Raw genomic sequence first — 22,992 nt, 5'->3', positions numbered from 1 at the left:
GGGTGAAACGTTAGGCAAGTTTCCTTACTCCATACACTTCTGTTTACGCCTTGCAGTAAGCAGAAACCCGGTTGTTAGTCGATTGGCGGATCGCTTTCCAGGTGTAATAATCCCTTGAAAAAAATACTAATTTGGTTACTCAATCCACGGTTGTTTATGGGACGCTGCCGTGCGCAATTGGCTGCTGCGTTTTTGGTCCATAAAATACACAGTCAATTCACTTTACGGTATATTCTGTGAAGCACTTTGAGACGTCTGAACAACGTGATAAGGTGCTATATCAAATGCAAGGATTATTATTGTTGTTGTTGGTCTGGTGTATAGGACGCTTAAACTTCACCTGAACAGACAGATAGGACCTCGGTTTAAAATTACATCCGAAGGACACCACCTCCCACACTGCAGCCACCCTCCATCCCCCCCCCCACCACCACACACATACACACACAAACACACATACACACACATACACACACAAACACACACACAAACATACACACACAAACACACATACACACACAAACACACACACACAAACACACACACACAAACACAAACACACATGATGGGCTGATATCAAATGTATGGTTCTGTGCACACATTGGGGTTCAAAATGTAAGATTGGGCTGATGGCCTTTGGGTTAATTATATTCAAACATATAATTCATTATAATAATAATAATCCTTACATTTGGTATAGCTCCTTTCATCCCAAAGCGCTTCAAAGGCTATACTGTAAAAGACTAGTGACTGTGCGGTTTGTAGGTGTACCCGGCAGCCACTATTTGTGGGATTGTTGGCCAGGACACTGGGAGAAATTCCCTTCAGAATGATTAAACCTTGATGAAATGAATGATTCTGTAATCCTTTATTTAGTAGTTAGTTACAACAACCAACAACAGAAACAACAACAACTTGCATTTATTAGAGAACCCTTCACGTGGGGTAGCGTTTCAGAGCATTTAATTACATAATTAAGGGCACTTGCATATGCTTGAGCATGGTTAGACTGTGGGTTATTAGCCCAACTAGCGTTAGACCTCGCTGTTAACAAAATGATTAACCTATTATAATTACAGTAAATGAGGAAAACACTCTTTCCGAAATTTGTAAATCTATAGATTTATAGCATACTAGGAAATATGTATCTCTTGTAAAACAGCAATCTCATGCAGTAAAATATCAATACAAGTTATAGCTTACAGGAACCAAAATGAATCCCAGAATCTTCCTTATTCCATGGAAAGTTATTCATGGAATAAGGTGAACCAGCGTGGCATAAGTCATCTACTTGAGAAATAATTCTAGGTGTTTAAACATTATGGGTATTTAATAAATAGATCAGCACAAACAGAAATAAATAATCAATAATAAACTATTTTAATATACGAAATTACTACAGTGTGTAATAGTTTATAAGGTGCTGTCACACATAGTTAACACAAAGCTATTTTAAAACACAATTGACGAAAAGGCAATGTTACAGCAATTGTATTTATTTATCTGAAACGTGTTTTAAAAAGTAATCCTTGCACCTCGTCTCGTCCTCCAAGATGTATTGAATAATCGCAATGTTTATTAGCGTCTGATTAGTTTAATTAGTTTAATATCAGCTTGCTTGCTATGAGGCAAGATGTGAATAAAGGTTAACATGTCTGGTTACTGGCTAACACTCTCTACTGCCACAAACCACCCTGGCATTTGGGGGTAATCCACAATCTTAGGTTTAGCACAGAGTTGAGAAAATAAATTGAACTCCACTCGCACGAGCACCTCCAGTATTAGGTGTGAAAAATTAGCATTGTGCTTTCACAAGGGAAGTTTCCAAAGCTACAAAATAAATGTTTAAATCTGTTTCCAGAGATCTCACCGGTTTGCAACAATGCTCAAATGTTAAGATCAGGCAATATCAAACACGGTCTACAAAGGCGCTATACAAATGTAATTTTGTTGTTGTTGCTGTTTTTCTTCTTCACATGTTTTGGCCAACAGTCTTAGGATAAACTAATTCACAGCAGAATTGTATGAAACCTTGAATTGTCATTGCTTAACTGCACTAAAATATTGTTTCATGGGTGAATTCATATATCATCATAATAATAATGATCCTTGCATTTGATATCGCGCTTTTCACGTCTTCTCGACGTCTCAAAGCGCTTCACAGAATAATAATAATAATAATCCTTGAATTTGATATAGCGCTTTTCACGTCGGGAGGACGTCCCAAAGCGCTTCACAGAACACACTGTAAAGTGAATTGACTGTATATTTGTGGGCGAACGCGGCAGCCAATTGCGCACAGCAATGTCCCACAAACAGTCGTAGATTGAAAATGACCAATTTATTATTGTTTTGTTTTGGAGGATTATTATTAGGCTCTGTGTGGAGTGAGGACACTTGCCCAAGGTTTCGCCTCTGCCTGGAATTGAATCCAGGTGTCTCGCTGCAAAGCGAGTGCTCTAACCACTGAGCTACAGGACTTTGCTGATAGCTCATCGATCTGCCAGTATGATCTGACAATGAAAATGGCCTTACTTAATCTAAATAGGAGCCTCTTTTACTCAATCCCCAAAATGTGTTTCAACCATAATTTGAAAAATACTTTCCATACTGTAGCTTGACTTTTCTACTGACTGAGATCGGCAAATTATTGCCAGGTTGGGTTTTAATCCCACTCCCACACTGAACTGCCCCAGATTTGTTGTATTGAATCTGTACAGACAAACAAAATGTCATCAGTCTGTGTTGGATTTGAAACCAGACCTCAGAGATGAGTGATCAACGTGCCACCACTGTACCACCCAGTGCCCTATTATGGCTATTCTGTGCATTCGATAGTTCTCCTGTTAATCCTTGAAACAAGACTTAACCAAACTTTAGGAGGAGAATAATCAAATTTGCAGATAGTGTTTAAAGGAGACCATGTAAAAATTGTACTGCGTATCTCACCACCGCCACCCCCCCACCGCCACCCCCCCAACAAACACACACACATTTACACACCAAATGGGCAGCAAACAATGCAACACAAATGAGTCAAAACTAAACTTATACACTGGCACATTTATACATATGGTGAGTCAGAATTCTGCATTTCAAGCATGCCTACAAAACACGCAGTCACTGCACTTTATAGTAATTCCTGCAAAGTGCTTTGAGACGTCTTCCTGACTTGAAAGGTGCTATGACAAATGGAGGTATTATTCATTATTATTTTATTAGACAGAAGGATTAAGATAACTGTACGACACTGATTATATCAATGCACACAAGGTGGTGCATATCATCCTTCCAGAATGAAATACTTTTAAATGATATTTTGATACAGGAGTAAAAATAGGAAGTTCGGGTCCTGCAATGGAGGGGGTAGAACTTGCCAAAGGGAAAGCTAAATGAGATCTAGGGGTGTTAGTTGACTCATCCCTCGCCACGTCAAAACCGTGTGAGGCAGCAATGAATAAGGTAAACAGGATGCTGGGCTATAATATTTCAGTTGAGTTCAGATCCTCACGAGTCATACTCACGATATCTAGTTCTCTGATCGTGTTGCTATTCCTGATCACTTTACATCAGGGGCTGTCCAGGCTCCGGAGGCAAAGTGAAGGAGAGCACAAGGATGCTCCCCAGTGTCAGGGGAATGAGTTATTAGCAACGATGAGACAAGTTAGGGCTCTTCAGTTTTGAAAACAGCGATCCAAGAGGGGACTTCATAGTTATATACAACTCTAAACCCAAATGCTTTCATATATTCCAAGGCAGCAGAACATGAGGGCACAGATTCAGGACTGCAAAGGGCAATATCAGAAACAGACACCGAGAAGGATTTCTTTACCAGAGTGTAATTAACAACTGGAACCATCGATCAAGAAAAGATGTTGAGGCCAGAATACAGGACTTAGTTAATACATATCTTCGATGCTGTAATTGGAGGATGGTATGGTGGGTATTCTGGAAGGAAGAGGGGGCTTCTTCATTAGAACCACTCTTGTGATCTTGTGTTGTAGATTCATAAATTCCTAATCAAATATGTCAAAAATTACAACAGCACCGATACCATGATGAACAGGATTCCATTAGAAAGTTCAAATGGGGAGGTAGCACGGCAGAGACACAGGCATCAAGGACTGAATGGCCTGCTTCTGGGCCGATCATTAGTTATTTGAAATAGCCTTGATGATATTTTCAAGGTAAAAAGCAAACTAGCAGTGCTTGTTACTAAGTAGATACACGTGACTAGGAATGAGCACAAGGGGAGACCAGGGCTCCATTGGATTTGAAGAATGAAATATATTACAGAAATACTCTATTTAGCAGAACATTTCCACCAAATAGAGTACTAGGTAGCCCAGGGGTATCTGCCCAGACACATTTTTAAAGTTATTTAATCAAGGCTGTAAGAAAATCGCAGGCCGTGATTCTCTGCAACCTTTCCCACAACCCACAACGTCTTATAGCTGATACAATTTTTAATAACTAATGCACTTGTCCAGTGAGAGCATGGGATGGGTTGATGAACAGGCAGATGGTCCAATACGAATGCTGGGCAGGTTGGTGGACAGTGAATACTCTGCAAGTACTTGAACTTGAACTGACTGCACCCAAAACCACAACATTTGGACCAAAAAAAATCAGAACTTTCTTTTTCACCTTATACACAACGGCACTAATATTTTGCATTGTCTGAGTTAAACTGTTTTTGCCATAAATGAGAAGCAATGAAATAACAATTGAATAATCTTTGCATATAAGGATGATCAGGCATCAAAAGCAAGACTCCTTCCAGCTTTCAGCATCGACACTGCAAGCCATTGCCGTCACAGAAATGCACTCAAACTTTAAAAAAAAAACTGGGTAAAAGCTTAAATTAAATGAACTGTAAATATCACTACTAAAAGTAATAACGTCTGCAGTGAATTCAAGGCAATACACAGTATCAGAGTTCAAAGAATGACGATAAGCAATATGTATTTGCTCCTTATTATGATTGCACCTGAAATCCCCCCTATAACCTTCTACATTTTGACCATTTTGAGGAACCCATTGTCTGTCCACATTAATACAAAGGAAACGAAGACTGGTTCAACGCCTAAACTTTCAGATTCTTGCAACATCACCTGGAACATGAATGCAGTTCATTCCCTTTACCCTGGCATTTTTCAACGTTAGAATCATTTCCGAGGAATAATAATACTTGCAGCTGGTAGAGTGCCGTATCACGTCAGAAGGACTTATCAAAGTGCTTCACAGGATTTACTGTGAAATGAAGTGACTGTGTATTTGTAAGCAAACGGGGCAGCACAATTGCGCACAGCAATGTCCCATAAACAGCCATGAAATGAGTGACCAATTTTATTTGGGGGATTGTTGGCCAGGACACCAGGGAACGCTCCCTTCTCTTTTCGAATAGTGACATGGGATCTTTGACGTCCACCTGTACTGGCAGGTGGGCCTCGGTTTAATGTCTCATCCGAAAGATGTGACCTCCGAAAATGCAACTCCTCCAGGACTGGAGTCTAGCATCAGCTTACGCTACGTGAGTTCAAGTCGTGACGTGGGTATTTGAACCCACAACCTTCTGACTCGGAGATGAGAGTGCTATCAAAATGCACCAAAATAACAGCGGTAGCACTCTGCCACTGTGAATGTGGCTTGTGCGACTGGTAGGAACGTTTGAGCTGTCGACAAACCTTTCTAGCAGTCTCGCAAATACATTTAGAGAAATGCAGGCAATTCCAAGATGTTATTGTCTGGGTATAGTTTCATTTAAAAACCAATCACAGATGCAACTAGATGTAACTTTTGTATGCCATGATCGACAAGACCGATGACTCTCATTTCCAGATAATCGCCCACTCACAGACTCTTTTCTAATCACTTACAGTCAATCATAAGCTCTACACACAGGCTCATTTACTATATGACTCTTTGTCCCAATTTCACTGGTTTATGAATGTTACCCGGGTGGTGGTGTGGGGAGGGGGGAGTGAAGCGGGCTACTAATTGTTCCTTTGCCACCTTGAACATTCAAACATTATTTATCTCCAGGCTTCTTTCTTCACGGCATAAACATATTTTGTTTAAGGGGCATAATGAGAATGCCTGGAACAAGCCCTCTAAAACATTTCTAAGATAAATGCTCCTCATCTGGGCATGTTCTTTCCCTACACCACTAAACAGCTAACGCTGATATAGATGACCCACATCAAAGTTGCATTTTCTTTAATACATATCAAAATCGTATAAGTACATAAGAATTTCTAGACGAGAAAAGACCAAAGTCCATCCAGTTCACCTTCCGCCTTCCCTGCAGTCACTTGACGTCAAGTCCCAAACTATATACTGTATCCAAAGATGTTATTTCCTAAAAGAAATCTATCTAATTTGATTTTGAAAGAATCACCACTTTCTGCTTCCACCACCTCCCTAGGAAGCCTGTTCCATACTTTTTTTTACACGCGCACTGAAATTATGTTTCTGCAGATTTGTTTTGAATTTACCTCCCGTTCAATCACAGGCTGTGTCCTCTGGTTATAGATAACCCGATAGATATGTAAATTTAGATATTTGAAATGCACTCTATACTTTGACGCCCTCACATGTTTCCACTTACGTGGAATTCCACTATCGGAACCAGAAGCCAACGCGAGATTCTGCTTTGATCCCCCAACCGACCATTTCCCTTTCTGTAAAAAAAGGAATGCATACCTGTTTATCCCATTGCATCACTGCATAGAAAACCCAAGGGTCATGTGAAGTCAGACAACCCTCGTCTGGGCTACAGGAAGTCTGCGTACCAAATTTAGGAGATTTTAAAACATTGTGTGTGAGTCACATTCTCAGTGCATACGAGTTGCCAGCCCTGTGTATAAATGACAGGGCTTTCCTCAAAGGCACGGTTGATAAAGATACTGTCCAGCATGCTTTATACCATACCTACCAGTGAAGTCCCACGTTTGGTGTCTGGTCTGTGCTCAGTCACAGTGGTGCGTTACAATTGGTCCCAGCCTGGGTTCTTGCTTCTGGTTGCTCTGCGGATAGCTCCTGCTAGAAAGTGCATCTGCTTAGAGATTAGGTGAGGACAAGGCTGAGCTGGGCTGTTATTCCACCCACACTCACTCAGCCGAATCATACTCACTGTCTAGAAGCGCACGTGAAGAGTTTAGTTGAGATACTGGAGCCAATTCTCGTGAAGCGTTCAATCTCTGACCAGGACTGCTTTTCACCACAACCCAATTTCAGTCAGTTTTGAATCGTGGAGTGCTGTAGCTCAGTGGTTAGAGCACTCGCCTCACAAGCGAAAGACCTGGGTTCTATTCCCGGCACGGCCAAACCTTGGGCAAGTTTCCTTACTCCACACGCCTCTGTTTACCAGCAGTAAGTAGGAACCCGGTTGTTAGTCGTTTGGAGTATCTCTTTTCCGGGAGTAATAATCCCTTCAAAAAAATCAATAATAATTTGGTCACTTCAATCCACGACTGTTTGTGGGACGCTGCTGTGTATAATTGGCTGCCGCGTTTTGCCCACAAATATACAGTCAATTCAATTTACAGTATATTCTGTGAAGCGCTTTGAGACGTCTAAAAGACGTGAAAAGCGCTATATCAACAGCCAGGATTATTTATTTATTTATTTGTTTGTTTGTTTGTTTGTTTATACCAGTCAAATGATGTGACTTACAAGAATAGTGATGTGACACATATATATGTAATAACACAATTAGATTTGATTAATTGAAAGTCAGATAGTTGAATAGTTTGGTTTATGGACTAGAGTTTGGAATTCCCAAACCATTTGCATGTCTCATCTAAGAATATAGTTCATTGAACACCGGAATTGTACGAATAATTCGGTTTAGCGAATAATTTTCCCTGTGACGATTTGTATAAAAAACAATTGATCTGAGTCTGGACGAACACGTGATCCCAATTCACCACCTTCTGCAGTTCAACATGAACATCACTGTTGTCCTCTCCTCCTTCCCCCTCCCCTCCCCTTGCTTCCCCTCCCCTCACCTCGCTCCTCACTGAGGTCCCTGGCGTTTAGTCGCTTGTGAGAGTGAGGACCTTCTGATTGTTGGAGGAAACCGTTTCTGGTTCCAGTGAGGCTGCACAGCTCACGCTCCGGGAGGTGAGGCTCCTCTTGTGTTTACTCCAGTTTTATGACTAGTTCAGTTGGTTGAATCATTTTCACTCTCTAAATGAGTATTCGGTCAACAGAATTTCACTGTTTACATATACAAGTACAATCATCATGCTTTAGAGTGGCTCCTGAAAAAAAAAGATTTAATAAAGTTTTGTTTTAATAACAATAAAATAATAATCTATACATGTGATACAGTAGCTTTCACATCAGGAGGATGTCTCAAAGCGCTTCACAGGATTTACTGTATGATATAGTGGCTGGGTACCTTGTAGGCAATTGCACAGAGCAATGTTCGACAAACAGCCATGATGTGAATGATCAATTTTATTTGGGCGATTGTTGGTCAGGACACCAGGAGAAACTCCCTGCTCTTCTTGAGTAGTGCCATAGGATCTTTAACATCCACCTGAACAGGTGACAGGACCTCATTTAATTTCTCATCCAAGAGGACGACACCTCTAATAATGCAGCGTTGGAGTGTCAGCCTGGACTGGGACTTCACATACCTGACGTGAAGCTTGAACCCATAAACTTCTGACTGGGAGTGCCACCAACTGAACCAGGCTGTCACCCAACCCATGGCTTTGGGGTGTCCTCCTGACATGAAAGGTGCTGTACCAAATGCAAGGATTATTTTGTCATTGTTTTTATAATGCAGACTCATAAGTTTTTGTTACCTTAACCACAGTTTCTTCATATGTGCCAGACTGACACTGACACATAGCTTTGTAAATTTTAATCATGTTTTCCAAGCATTTCATTCATGAAACTTTTCCATACATTAAAATTCTTAGCTTTTCTATTATGTTTTTGCCCCACAAATATTTGTAAAGAGTTTAAAAACAACACCAGCTGGTGGTGATCGGTTAATTGTCTGCATTTTTTTTCTTATTTTTATACAATCTTTGGTTAAGAAAAACCCCGAAAGCGATCCTCTTCTGCCAGCACATCAATAGAACATTACTAACATGTTCTTGTAAGAACGCAGATGCAGATGCTTAAGGAAGTGGAAAGTATGTTTAAGTACTGTTATAGAAAAAAAGGAATCAAATATTAAGAGGGGAGTTTTGAAAGAAACATGAACATGTATTGTAGTTTCAGGCAATAATACTACTTGGATTCCACTTGAAATTTTATCGTTACAAAACTGTAAATGAACCTAAAATGTCTAGTTCTTCCTCCTCTCTTTTCCTAAATCAAGGCATTAGACCCGTGTTCCTGAGTACCGCTTCCCAGGCACTGGCATCCCTCCAGTATCTCGTTCAAGTGTCCATACTTCACATGCGAGGCTAAAGAGTGGGTGTCAGAAAATATTCAACAATTGGAAGAACACAGCTGAAACCGAAGCCGGATTAAAAACCAAGTTACATTTGGAATAGTGCCTTTCACATCGTGAGGATGTCTCAACACGCTTCAAGGATATATTGTAAAGTGCAATGACTGTTTTGTGGGTGAACACTCCAGCCAATTTGCACACAGCAATGTCCTACAAACAGCCAAGGAGTGAATGACCAATTTTATTTTGGGGAATTGTTGGCCCAGGACACTGGGAGAGAAAGAGAAACTCCCTTTTCTTTTCGAATAGTGCCATGGGATCTTTAACATCCGCCTGAACAGGGAGACGGGCCCTCAGTTTAACACCTGATCCGAAGGACGGCACCTCCAACAATGCAGCATTGAATTTGAGTGCCATCTTAGACTGTGCGATTGGAAGCTACAACGTGGGGCATGAACTCACCATTTTTTGACTCAGAAGCGAGCGTGCTACCAACTGAGCCAGGCTGACACATAAGTCAGATACTAACACGTACTCTTTTGCACCAGACATCAGGATAGTTATCAAAGAGTGGAAATTCACGCTGAACATTTCTTTTCCCTACCCCAGGGATACTGATGTCAAAAACCTCAGTTAAGATCAGTTAATTCACCAAGATTGAACATGGGACCTCCCCAATCTGTGGCCCTGAACCACAATGTATTTACCCTCTGTTCCATTGGGGAGTTCCCTTCACCCTATTTTACTTCTCTAGAATGCACATTTGCTTATACAGGTTACCAGAGTTTCAATGCCCCCTTTTCAAAAACACATTGAAGATTTAATCAGAAAACTATAGCTTTCCATTATTGGGGTTTACAAGGCAGTAGATTTTACCTGTCCTGGAAAGATAGTCTGTGCCAGAGTAAATCATCTACACAAAATCCCTCTCAGCCAACATAAAATGGGATAAAATTCAAACACGTATAAAGTTGAGGTGGCCAGGGACTCGGGCATACAGACGACAGATTTAAGCAAATCAGAGGCTAATATTGATAATAATCCTTCTATTTGATATAGCGCATTAGCACATTATTGAGGCGTCTCAAAGTGCTTTACAGGATAAAGTGCCTGACACAGAGGAATTAGTCTAAGAGAAAGAGTCAGACCAACTCTCTGTATAATAGTTTTGTTCCACGGTCCTTTATTAGTTCCACTTCAAATGCACCTGTCGAAGACTACTTTCTTCCTTAACGATCCTTTGTGAAGTTGAACCTGTAACACAGTCCTGCAGCACAAGCATAAAGAGAGTTAAAAAGAACAAAAACAATTTATTTGATTATTGTATCCCATTCTTTGTGTTCAATATTTTTCTCATTCCAAAATGCAGTTCTTCACATTTATCTGTTAAAAAGCACTTATTGGATCATCTGCTGTATTACCTTATGTAACGGCTCAAAGGATTTACTATGAAGTGTAGAGACTGTGTATTTGTAGATGAACGGGGCAGATAATTTGCACACAGCATTGTCCCACAAACAGCCAAGTAAGTGAATGACCGATTTTATCTGGGCGACTGTTTTAAAGGTTTTAATCCACACAACTTGTATCTAAAACAAAGCACAGTAACAATTTTATGGCCATAATCAAATACAATTACCCCTGTTTCACAAAGCGATTTGTCCAACTCACAAGAGGTCTGTAAAATCAGCAGCCAAAACAATGGGAGAAACTTCGGCATTTGTCAACAGGTTCTGCTCTTTAATCGATGCCGTTCTGGTGAGGGGCTGAAAATCGGGATCCAAACCTGGCTTTAACTCTTGAGCGGTTTGTGAGTGAACACTTCCTTCCCCCCTTCCCCCCAGGAGTATGCACAACTGGTGGCACTGAATATTTCAGCGCTCCATTTGAGGTTTTTGATTGTAAACAGGAGTATTTTTGGCAATTAAAAACAAGATATTCTAGATCAGGGGTCTCCAACTTGTCGATCGAAGCAGCCTGTCATCCCTGCACCAGTCCAGGCAAGTCCATGCCAAGTCAACAACTTGTGTCCAGTAGCTATCGAGCCGTGGTACACATGGTGTGGCCATATGTGAAGAACCATTCAATAAAAATTGATTTGGTTGTCTGACCGTAAGAGTTTGGCTCCCAATGCTCTAGATGCATTTTTCTTTAACAAAATTTACAACAGTACCTTTCAGCCCATCATGTACTAGAGACTGTCTCAGCTGAACTGATATCTTGTGCATGAGTACTCAGATGCTGACTCCAAATTAAGGGACAATAAATTTTGAACCAAACCATTGTGTGGAAGACGAGGAGCGAGGCAGTGTTCATAACCTAATACCTGTTCAATTGTTAAACCCAGGTTTGTCTCACAAATTTCAGCCAGTTCATAAATCTATTTTGAATTAAACAGTGGAGTTAACAGAATGGGAATGTATTTGTGGAGTCCTCCAGTGTATTGGTTAGAGCGCTCGCCTCGCGAGCGAGAAGACCTGGATTTGATTCCCAGGTAGGGAGAAACATTTCCTCATTCCACACGCCTCTGTTTACCAGCAGCAAGTAGTTAGTCGATTGGCAGATCACTTTCCGGGGGTAATAATCCCTCTTAAAAAAGTTTTTGGTATCTGACAAAGCTATTCGTATCAAGAAAGCAAGAGAGAGTGAGAAATGTGAATATGCACAAATACGGAATGACTACTCGGCCTAGTTGTTTGCCTCAATTTGATAGTTTTATATTTAATTTTTGGTATCGATGGGTAAGTATTCAATGTTGGGTTAAGAGAGCTCTTTCATTAGCTCAGACATGAATATCTGAGTGCCTATAAGCCGTGTTTTGACATTAGGTTTGCAATCACACAATAATAACAGGGTCACACTGTTAGAAACCAAATATGGTGCTAACGATCACCAAGTCAATGGTGTCCACAGCTAAAACGCCAATGTGTAAATTTGGTATTCCCAAACAACAAAGCTACAACTGCAGGAAGTTTCAAATGCAACAGAAACTGCTGCCACCTACGGCAAAGACAAGTGCACAAAAAGGAGGGGTAAAAGGAGGAAGCCAAGTGTGATCATATCAAGATGTTCCAGCGAATCAATTTCACTCTTCATCAAATTAGCGATTAGGTTTCTACATACGTTAAAGAAACAGACATTTTGGAAATTCTGGGAAATTTCTCCTTTGTCACAGAAATTGACTTTAATGAGAATTCCACTTACTAGATTAACATTAACTTGAAAGATATATTTACATTATTGTTTAAAGATTAATTACCTATGTTTTTGGGAGTCACTATTAATCATTTGGAAACAGACATTCTCAGCAGAGAAGGAGACTATTCGGTGTAGGTGTGGAGGTGTCTGACACCTGTTTTTTTAAATTACCCTGTTTAACTAATTCCACTATCAAGCAAATTCCAACTGGTAGCCAGTCTTTTTTAAAGCAAAGGATGGCTGCTAAATTTTCACCTTGTTATTTAAAATAAGTTAATATAATAATAACAATAATAAAATACGGCAAAAACAAGATAATGTGAGAAGTTCCCAAGGCTTTCTTTTCCCATTTAAGGGTAGCATTTAAATAATTAACAGTAAAAATAATTTAAAGCAAAACACGAGCACGGTTAGCTTCTCCACACAAGTTTACTTCTAATAATAATACTTAAATTTGATACAGTCAGGAGGACATCCCAAAGCACTGCACAGGATATATCGTAAAGTAACGTGTCTTTTGTGGGCGAACCTGACAGCCAATTTGTGCACATATCCCATACTCTGCCACGGAGCAAATGGCCAGGACATCAGGAGAAACTGCTCTCTTTCCGAACGGTGTCACGGGATCTTTAAAATCCACCCTAACAAGCAGATCCACTGATGCAGTGTCACCGCGATGGCAAATATTGTAGTTGACAGAATACTATTAATGTAGAGAACCCCCTCATAGCACCCACAACATAACATAACAACATAACAGCCCCCCTACCCCGCCACCCACCCCGCCCACACAGCCCCGGTCCCCCCCTCCACTCCACCATGTACAGTTTACAAAGAAAGTAAATCCATTTTCTCCTACCTATATCGAGAAACTACGTGTTTCCAGCGGTTGCCAGTGACCAGATATAGAGCCAGAGAACCATTGTGTTGATGTTTGTAGTGAGTCCATCAGTGAACAGCTCTCATTGTTCGCCAGGGTGTCAAATCCTTCCCAGTCGTTGATACTGTAGAAAATAATAATAATCCTTACATTTGGTATCGCGCCATTCATGTGGAGAGTGCTTCACATGATATGCTGTAAAGTCTAGTGACCGTGCATTCAGTGATGCCAAATTAAGTGGCTCTGAATCGTCCTGTAACATACCCTTCAATTCAGACCAATCTAATTGATTTAATCAGAACCTGTATTTAGTTCAACAAAAATAAATGCCAAACCCATCTTATTGTACTGTGTTGAGAGGCAATGACCAATTGCAGACTGTGAACTGGACCCTTCTACCCTCACTCATGTTGTCCCCTTTCATCAAGAACGCCTTTCAGCATTGTCTCCCATCACAGCATCGAACTGTTTGTAAAAGTGTCCAGTGTCTTGTCCTCCACTACCCTTCTTGGCAACCAGTTCACCAGTCGTTAATAACAACAACAACGACAAATTGCATTAATGTAGCATTTTTCATGTCGGGTGGACGTCCCAAGGTGTTGGACAGTCAAGGGTTTGCACTCGAACTGGGGGTTAGAATCAAAAAGGGTGGAGGGCAAGGCAGGGTGGGGGTGGGACGATGCCTGATAGCACAGTCAAAGAGGAAGGTCTTGAGATGGGCTTGAAAGGAGGCAAGGGAGGTGGATCACTTTCTTGGGGTAACAATCCCTCCAAATTTTTTTTTGAAATTTATAATTTGGTCACTGGATCCACGATAGCTTGTGGGAGATTGTTGTGTGTACTTGGCTGCCATAATCAACACACCCTAAATTCATTTTACAGTATATTCCGCGACCAACAATAGTTCCTATTGCCGCTAGTAGGAGGCGTGTGGAGTAAGGAAACTTGAGGACGTGACATGTCCAACCAAATCAATGATGGTTGAAGCAGAAGCTATTATAGCTTTTTTAAAAAAAATTAAAGGGTAAGTAAAAGACAAGAGAATAGGATTAAACAGATAGCTCTGCCAGCAAGCCACACGGCCAGATTGGATGAATGACTTCCTACTATGCTGAAAAGTTCTATTATTCTATCAAAGTTGAATTTCATCGACGGATGTCAGTATCATCAATTTGTTAGGAAATCAAAGCCAATGGGTTATGCATAATAGTTACTTCACAGCAGAGTTAGCGGTTTGCAACAACCCAAATAATACGGGTTCAAAATGCCAGCATTCGGGTTTCAGACGAAATAATCCATGAATGACCTTTTCCCTCGGTGAGTCCATCATCAACAACAACAACAAAATTACATTTATAGAGTGCCTTTCACGTCGGGAGGACGTCCCAACGTGCTGAACAGTCAGGTGTCGGGGCCCAAGCATGGGGGAGGGGTGGGGTAGGGGTGAGGGAAGGCAGAGAGGTGGGAGGGAGACCAAAGGCACGGTCGAAGAGAAGCGTCTTGATACCGGCCTTGAAGGAGCCAAGGGAGGAAGCGAGGTCAAGGGACCGTGGGATGGAGTTCCAGAGTGTGGGGGCAGAGAGGGTGAAAGCCCGGCCACCGATGGTAGAGCAGGTCGGGCGGGAGACATGGAGCAGGCCGGAGCCCGATGAACGGAGGTTACATGAAGTTACATCATCAGTTACATGAAGACCTTATCATGAGATTGAGGCTGGACCCAGATGAGCATGGAAATTGTTTTGTGGAGAATAATAGGAATCTTTCCCAGAAATCCATGCAAGAGAAATCAGTGAGAGATTTAAGAGAGAACTGGATAGGTAATTCGGGTGTAAATTAATAAGGGATTTTATTTGTTTGGGTCGGCCGGGTGTCTGGCACGTGTGGAAACCCATCACCAGGCTTCAGAGAGTATCCAAACCAAATAGAGTTCCATGCATCCCACTCACACATGGAAATTCCAGTTAATAAGAGACATGGTAAGAAGATGGTCCTCGGGAAAGTTTGTAGTATTTAGGCCAAGGAATGGTCTGTGCCTGAAAGGGCTGAATGGGCTAAATGGCTTTCCCCTATATCTGATTTGGGAGGTTAGTACTATGTCTCTTCTACATGTGAGTACAGTGAATCTGATAATCCTCCAATTTCAATTATTCTGCAGGATGGGTGGGGGCGGGGGCGGGGGGAAGGCAGGTGGGGGCGATGGGGCTGTCCTCCTGCCCATTATGGATAGTTGTTGATATTCCATGTCTGGATTTCAGTTGAATCATTAAAGATTAATTTGCTTTAATATGCAAATTTTGGAGAAATGTCATTCAATAACATTTTCTGAAAACAATCATTTTCTGCACCAAGCTCAAGATCAGGACTGATTTGGGTGATTCAGTTTTTAACAAGCCAGTTGTTAGTTAAAAGACAAAAAAAAAAANGTTTTGTAAAAAAAATTCAGCTGCTGCATATTAATTCTGTGTGTCACATATTTTGGCAAAGACAAAGTACTTGTACAGTGGTTCATTACAAGAGTTTACTTTGTGGGCAGAGATGAGATGTGGTTGATTACAGAAAGCTGTGGTCAGTTAGTTACATGGAACTCACAACAAAAGGGATGTACAAGCTCATCATATCCCCACATTCACTCACTACGTCAGTAAAGAAAACGCATATTTTTACCCACCCGATAAGAGAAAAACCCAGCCCGTTCCAATCTGCACCACTTTCTGCTGCTTCCCTGTGATGCTGTATATGACTCAGCGAATCACCTGTATCTTGTTCGACAATGGCACATCATCAGTTGCAGGCGTGTAGATACCTCCAAGTTGGAAGTCCCGATAAAGTTTCAGTCCATACTTGGTGGAACAGTAAATGGGTCTTTCCTCCAGATGACACCATGGGCAGAAGAAGGGAGGGTCGTTCCCCCACCTACACGTTCTTTACTCTCCATTGAACACAGACTCATTTTACAAACGTTGCTTTTCCTAGATGTTAGTCATTGCTGGCGTGGGGCATGCCTGCAATTGTTATACATTCAATGGATTGCTTTCAAAGAATTTTTCTGAAACCTGAGAGGGATTTCACCCATGTGCTGCAGTAGTATCTTTTTGGTGCTTTAACTACATGGCATGCACACAGCTACGTTACTCAATTGATTTACCGAAGACATTTCCAAAATTGTTGAGCTTCTTATGTTTAGTTTTTTTACCTTTGAAGAAAAGAAATGAATGAACTCTGTTTTAACTGTGGATTTTCATCCCAGTGTTGAATTGGCCTTGTCTGCACACTAACTGATCACAGAAGAAGACGTCTCCAGGCTTCTATCAAAGCTGGGATTGATTCAACTATTGATGGTGGGACAAGAGAGCTCTGAACTTACTCCACCTCAAATGGCTTCCGCCTTTTCTATGTACAAAGCCTTTTTGGCACTATCTCCTCTGACCACATAGTGAGTAGTTGGAAGCTGTAGGCATGCATTAATGTCACCAAACCCCATAACATACCACACTGGATAACCACCACATTTCTCCAAATGTCAGCTTTATAATTGTAATGAAAGGTACTTTAAAGATACTTTAACAGTATTGAGTTTAACCAAACTTTAATAAATCATGCAATCTTATATTCTAACAACAAATGAGCCTCCTTAATAATAACAATAATAATCCTTGCATTTGATATAGCGCTTTTCAATCTTCTAGATGTCTCAAAGTTCTTCACAGAATATAAGTGAATTGATTTGTGGGCAAAACACAGCAGCCAATTGCGCACAGCAGTGCCCCACAAACATTTGTGAATTAAGTGACCAAATTATTATTGTTTTTTATTGAGGGATTATTATCCCCGGAAAAGTGATGCACCAATCGACTAACAAGCGGGTTCCTTCTTACTGCTGGGTAAACAGAGGCGTGTGTTGAGTAAGGAAACTTGCCTACGTTTGCCTGACCCGCCCGGGAATCGAACCCAGATTCTCTCTCTTGCGAGACGAGCGCACTAACCTCTACTCTCTACAGGACTCCACAAGGCGAACTCAAGTGTTTCGCACGAGGGAGGGAGGGAGGAAGGAATGAGAGAGAGAGAGAGGGACAGAGGGAGGGAGGAATATGAAAGAGAGAGAGAGAGAATGAGAGAAGCACCTCAGTCAATAGACTAACTGGCCAAGTCAAAATGATTCCCAAACATAATGAGCTCCAAGTAGAGTATCTATCCCTCAGTTGACAACACCATTGTGAAACCCGAATGAACCTCACGATCAGTTGTGTTTTTTTTATTTCAAGTCTTCTTTAAACCTTTTAACTTTACTTCTTGTTTTAACCTTTTCTTACAACTGCGTGTATCAGCCAACAGTTCACAATACATACTTTTACCTCAAATCTCCCCAAGTGGCCCTAACCTCTCTCCACAGAGTGCAGAAAGGGCTTCGCACATGGAAAAGGAGCTAAACACATACTAAGTTAATTCATATTTTAGAAAACCTCTCCTTTTTTCCCCTCTCGCTGCACTAATTCTTATTTCACACTACCTCACAGCTTGAAGGTCAGACCATCGCGCTGTGAGTTCAAAATAGAAGTTGTCATGTTAAGCTTGCAACCCCAAGATTGTTGCGTTGATTTGAACGTCAGCAAATAGCATGTTCCAGTCATCTATGGATGACAGTTGCAATGATGTATATTGTGGGTTGAGTTGTGGCTTTACAGATGTCCAGATTCCCAATTCTCCATGATGCCCGTTCTCTGTGCTGAATCTAAACCTTCTCCCATTTTGTTACGCTCAGTCTTCTTCTCTTATCTAATAATAATGATAATCCTTGAATTTGATATAGCGCCTTACCAGGTCTTCAAGATGTACCAACGCGCTTCACAGTATATACTGTCAAGTGTAGTAACTATATAGTTTGTGGGCGAAACGTGGCAGCCAATTGCGCCCAGTGACGTCCCACAAACAATCTTGGATTGAGTGACTAAATTATTTTTAAAAAATAATTAAAGGGATTATTATCCCCAGAAAAGCAATCTGCTAATTGAGTAAGAACCAAATTCCCACTTACGGCTTGGTAAACAGAGGCGTGTGGCATCCAGAAACTAGCCCAGTGTTTGGAATCGAACCAAGGTCTTTTGCGCTCTAACCAAGTGCTCTAAACACTAATCTAATCCACATACAGGTTATGGCATGCTCCTCCTGGGCACAGGCTATCCCACGTAAGCATATTTTCTGTGAAGGAAAGAAACTAGGCAAAAAGAATTGTGCGCAATTGGCCTCCACGTTTCGCCCACAAAATATACAGTCAATTCACTTTATAGTATATTCTGTGAAGCGCTTTGAGACGTCTCAACAATATGATAAGGCGCTATATCAAACGCAAAGACTATTATTATTATTATTAATTTTAAGTCAAATTTCATACATGCAAAAAGCCAAAAGATCAGATTGAATGTAAATACACATCATCTGCCCCTAATAGTGCAACTAATGTTTATTATGATAGGCAATATTTGCACAAGATTAACAAAAGATGGGAGGATATAAACATGCCAAATTTTAAACACCCCCACTTGTACCCAAAAGCAAATTTACTGACAAGTGGAGGCTTCTAAGAAAGGGATTTGAATAAGGAACACCCTGAGGTTCATCAGATCTCACCCGTGATCTTCCCATAGTAGCATCAAGCCGTTTCTTCCAGTATTTTTTCCTCTACTACCTTTCCTGGTTGGTTACCTGTTCCAGGTACGAATATTTAGTCGACTTAACATTATTACAAATTCCTATTAATTTAAACCGGAAAAGTGGAAACTCAAGCATTTCTCAGATTGATTCACGCTTTAATAGAACTGTGCAATAACACTACCCCTGTGCTTCAAGCCACCAAACAGCCTGCCTTTTAAGCGGACTTCAAAAATGCTAGTGTGTGTGCTGCGAAATGTCCCAAATCAGGTATTTGTTTTTTTTCTAGCCAGATTCAACGCGATGTGGGGTGAAACCGGTGTGAAACAAAGTTCTCACTCCACATCGCAGTACTGTAACGCTGGGAGCGAAGCAGCTCCCAGGAATATCAGTGGGACCACTCATCTGATAGAGCTTTATTCAATTTGGGAACTCTGCAGATTTCCATAGGGTTTGCTATGTTATTATATGTTATTTGCTATGTTAATATCTGTTATTATTACACAGCGGTGGTCAACTTGATGTGATTTCCACAACAGTAGTAAAGGTTGAGTACAACACTGACATAACTCCTATTTGAGTCAAATACAAGTCCCTGGACTGCCTCCAGAAGCTGGTTTAGGAATCGCATCAATCCACACTGCCTGTAGTGTAATGCATTCAGCTTTTAAAACTAAGTGAATAATAATAATTGTGTCTGATATAGCCACTTAACATATCGTTCAGATGTCTCAATGCCCTTCATAGAATATATCGTGAAGTGGATTGATTGTACACTTTGAGGCTGAAACGCGGCGGCCAATTCAATTGCGCACAGCAGTGTCCCACAAACAGTCATGGAGGGATTATTACTCCCAGAAAGCAATCTGCCAATCGACTAACTTACTAATAGGTAAACGGAGGCGTGTGGAGTAAGGAAACTTGCCTCAGGTTTCACTCCGCCCAGGAATTGAGCCAGAGTCTTCTCACTTGCAAGGCAAGCACACTAACCACTACCCTCCAGGACTTGGTAAATCCATTTCTTACAATTGGGCTCTTTCTTACGTCTCAAAGCGCTTCACAATAAACACCGTAAAGTGTATTTTGTGGCTAAACGGGGCAGCCAACCGCAACAATCCATGTATGCACTATTTGGCTAAATTGCAGAGATTCAATAAAAGCAACAACAACTTGCATATTTATACAGCGCCCTTCACACAGACTAGCGTCCCAGAACGCTTGATTCCTTACAATATCCCAAGATTCTCGTGAGTAACGTTTAAAATAAAGCAAAATAAAAACCAGAAAAAAATTGGAGAAATAAAATAATTGGGGAAGAGATTTTTTTTTAAAAAAATGTACTTTTATAATAACAACAACAACAACAACTTGGATTTATATAGCGCCCTCCACGGCGGACGGCGTCTCAGAGCGCTTTCACAGTAACGGATCCCGGGGCCAAGCCGGGTGGAGGGGGAGGGGGGGAAAGGTGACCAAAGGCGCGGTCGAAAAGAAAGGTCTTCAGCAGAGACCTGAAAATGGGAAGGGAGGGGCCGAGGGGAAGGGAGTGAGGAAGGCAGTTCCAGAGCCTCGGGGCATAGTGGCTGAAGGCACGGCCGCCGAGGGGGGAGCGGAGGACTCGGGGACGAGGAGGAGGCCAGACCCGGAGGAACGAAGCCAACGGGTACTGTTGTGAGGAGAGAGGAGGTCAGAGAGGTCGGGGGGTGCAGAGGAGTGGAGGGATTTGAAGACAAGGGCGAGGATCTTGAAGTCGATTTCTAATAGTCTTTTAATAGTCTTCTTGTCAAAAATAACATTTCATCATCTGCTGGTTTTCACCTGCATTATGTTTTCGGAAAGAGTACGATTCTTTTAAATTGAAGTTAGTCTAGTTTAAAAAATTAGTCAACTAGTTTGAAATATAATTTAAAAACTAACGTGCTGTGCTATCTACTCGGAGTAGAGCATACTCTATATTTTTTTTACTCTTTCCAATGTCAAATAAACCAATATCAAGAATCAAAACCCAGGGAGTATTCCTACGAAACGTTTAACGAAATAAAACTGAAAACAAAGATGTCAACTGTAAAATAAATAATAATAATCCTTGCATTTGATACAGCGCCTTATCACGTCTTCGAGACGTCTCAAAGCGCTTCACAGGATGCAGTGTGACGTGAAGTGACTGTGTATTTTATGGACAAACTGCATCATGATACAAAGGGTGAGAGAGAAGTTCTGTAAAAGACCGCACGGTGTTAGGTAACCACAGTCGCACAGATGCTAAATCATCTGTATCTCATGGCAATGTCACCAATCCATTTTGGCTGAAATTAAATACTGCAGTGAGCCAAGGCTGGAAAAACAGGGCTTCAGCGAGGGATGGAGTCCCAACAAATTAACTTTAACCCCCGCCAAAAAAAAACCTTTGAAGAAAGTGTGTGAATTGTACCTGTTGTTTCAAAGTTGCATTGAAACGACTGCAAACACAACATGGGGGGAAAGGGGTTAAAGGAAAACTTGGTGGGTTTAACACTATGGCAGAGGTGATGTATACAAATGACAAACAGTGGTTACTTTTCTATCATTGGTCTCCATCGAGTTCATTCACGATTCAGTGCATCTGCACGAGATCGTTAAACACTGCCACAGATATCAGGCTTCAATATGAATCACAAGCAAATTATTTCATGAATTGCATAACAATTTACAAACTCTAATGGCCCCCAACAATTAGTCAAAGAGTTTTCTCTTTTCGAACCGGCGCAGCTGAAATATTGTCAATATTTCGTCCTTCAAAAAAAACCTTTTTCAGCATCCTTTCAAAGTCAGGTTAAAATGCACCTTTCAATCGTTCAGGTCTTGGCCTCTCCCTTTCACTGTGACAACTACTTTCTGCACTAGCATAAGATAGGAATAAAAAAAAATCCTGCACATGACACACATACAGAATTACTCATTTCACAAGTTCAGATATGACTGAAATTTGACTGATTGGACAGGTAATGCGATATGGAAAATCAAAATGAAAACACTGTTGTCATTTTCCAGCTAGGAGTGAGGTGATGATGGTTCTCAAGCTGTATCGTGCTGGTCTACAGTGGGAATTTACCACTTTCACTTGTTTCCCTAACCCCAATATGGAGATTGCCTTAGTGCTGGTTTGTGCTTCCTATCCTCCACCCCCCTACACAAACACACTCACACACGCGCATGTATGTACGTACACCTTGCCACTGGAAAAGAAAAGGATTACTCATTGAGTGTTTCAGAAACATTTCCAAAATGTTAAATGGGAGGGCCTTACCTTTCCCAACAAGAATATATATATGCCATTCCATCTGTAGTAGGTACTATTCTCAATTCAATCAAGTCTTCTTTACGAAGAACTCATAACCACTGCCTGTGAGTTTAACAGCCCAGCACAGACACAATGAACAGGATCATCTTTTACAGCTTCATCCTCGCTGCTTTCATTGCTGTTCTTCATGCAGCTCCCAGACGTGATCATGTGGTTCTGAAAGAGATGATGAAGGATGTCCGAAATTTGAAAAAAATGTTTGGGGTAAGTTTCTGCAATGAGACATCATCGCGTTGGATTTTCTTTTTTTTTGTCGGTAGTTTTCGTTTCAATATAGAATGAAACTTAGAGTCTGACTTTACCTCCTTATTTTCTCAGCAATCTGGCGTTACAGTTCGCACTACAGAAAGCAAATTGGTAAGTACACTTTGCTTGGTTTTGTGTTGTAGTAACAGACATCAGCACATCTCTAGTCAATGCTGCTTTGCTTAGGAGCGAGGACTGACCACGGCCGAATATACCACCAATAGTCAGGTCTTATCTGCAGTTCCTGATAGCTTGATGGCTAAT

At 41.1% G+C, this 22,992-nt stretch overlaps 1 long non-coding RNA gene across 1 annotated transcript; it reads right to left on the bottom strand.

Annotated features, from left to right (window-relative positions):
- Positions 1 to 10,955: 10,955 nt before the first annotated feature.
- On the bottom strand, positions 10,956 to 22,614 carry LOC103188320. The gene is made up of 3 exons (XR_488972.1): positions 22,429 to 22,614; positions 13,476 to 13,620; positions 10,956 to 11,007 (listed from the first exon to the last, which is right to left on the bottom strand). It is a non-coding gene; the product is annotated as an uncharacterized LOC103188320 (long non-coding RNA).
- Between the last annotated feature and the right edge of the window lie 378 nt (positions 22,615 to 22,992).

Source organism: Callorhinchus milii, unplaced genomic scaffold (assembly GCF_018977255.1).
Source record: "Callorhinchus milii isolate IMCB2004 unplaced genomic scaffold, IMCB_Cmil_1.0 Scaffold1, whole genome shotgun sequence".
Taxonomy (NCBI): domain Eukaryota; kingdom Metazoa; phylum Chordata; class Chondrichthyes; order Chimaeriformes; family Callorhinchidae; genus Callorhinchus; species Callorhinchus milii.
The sequence above is the reverse complement of the archived record's forward strand: the minus strand, read 5'-3'. Positions and strand labels throughout refer to the sequence as shown.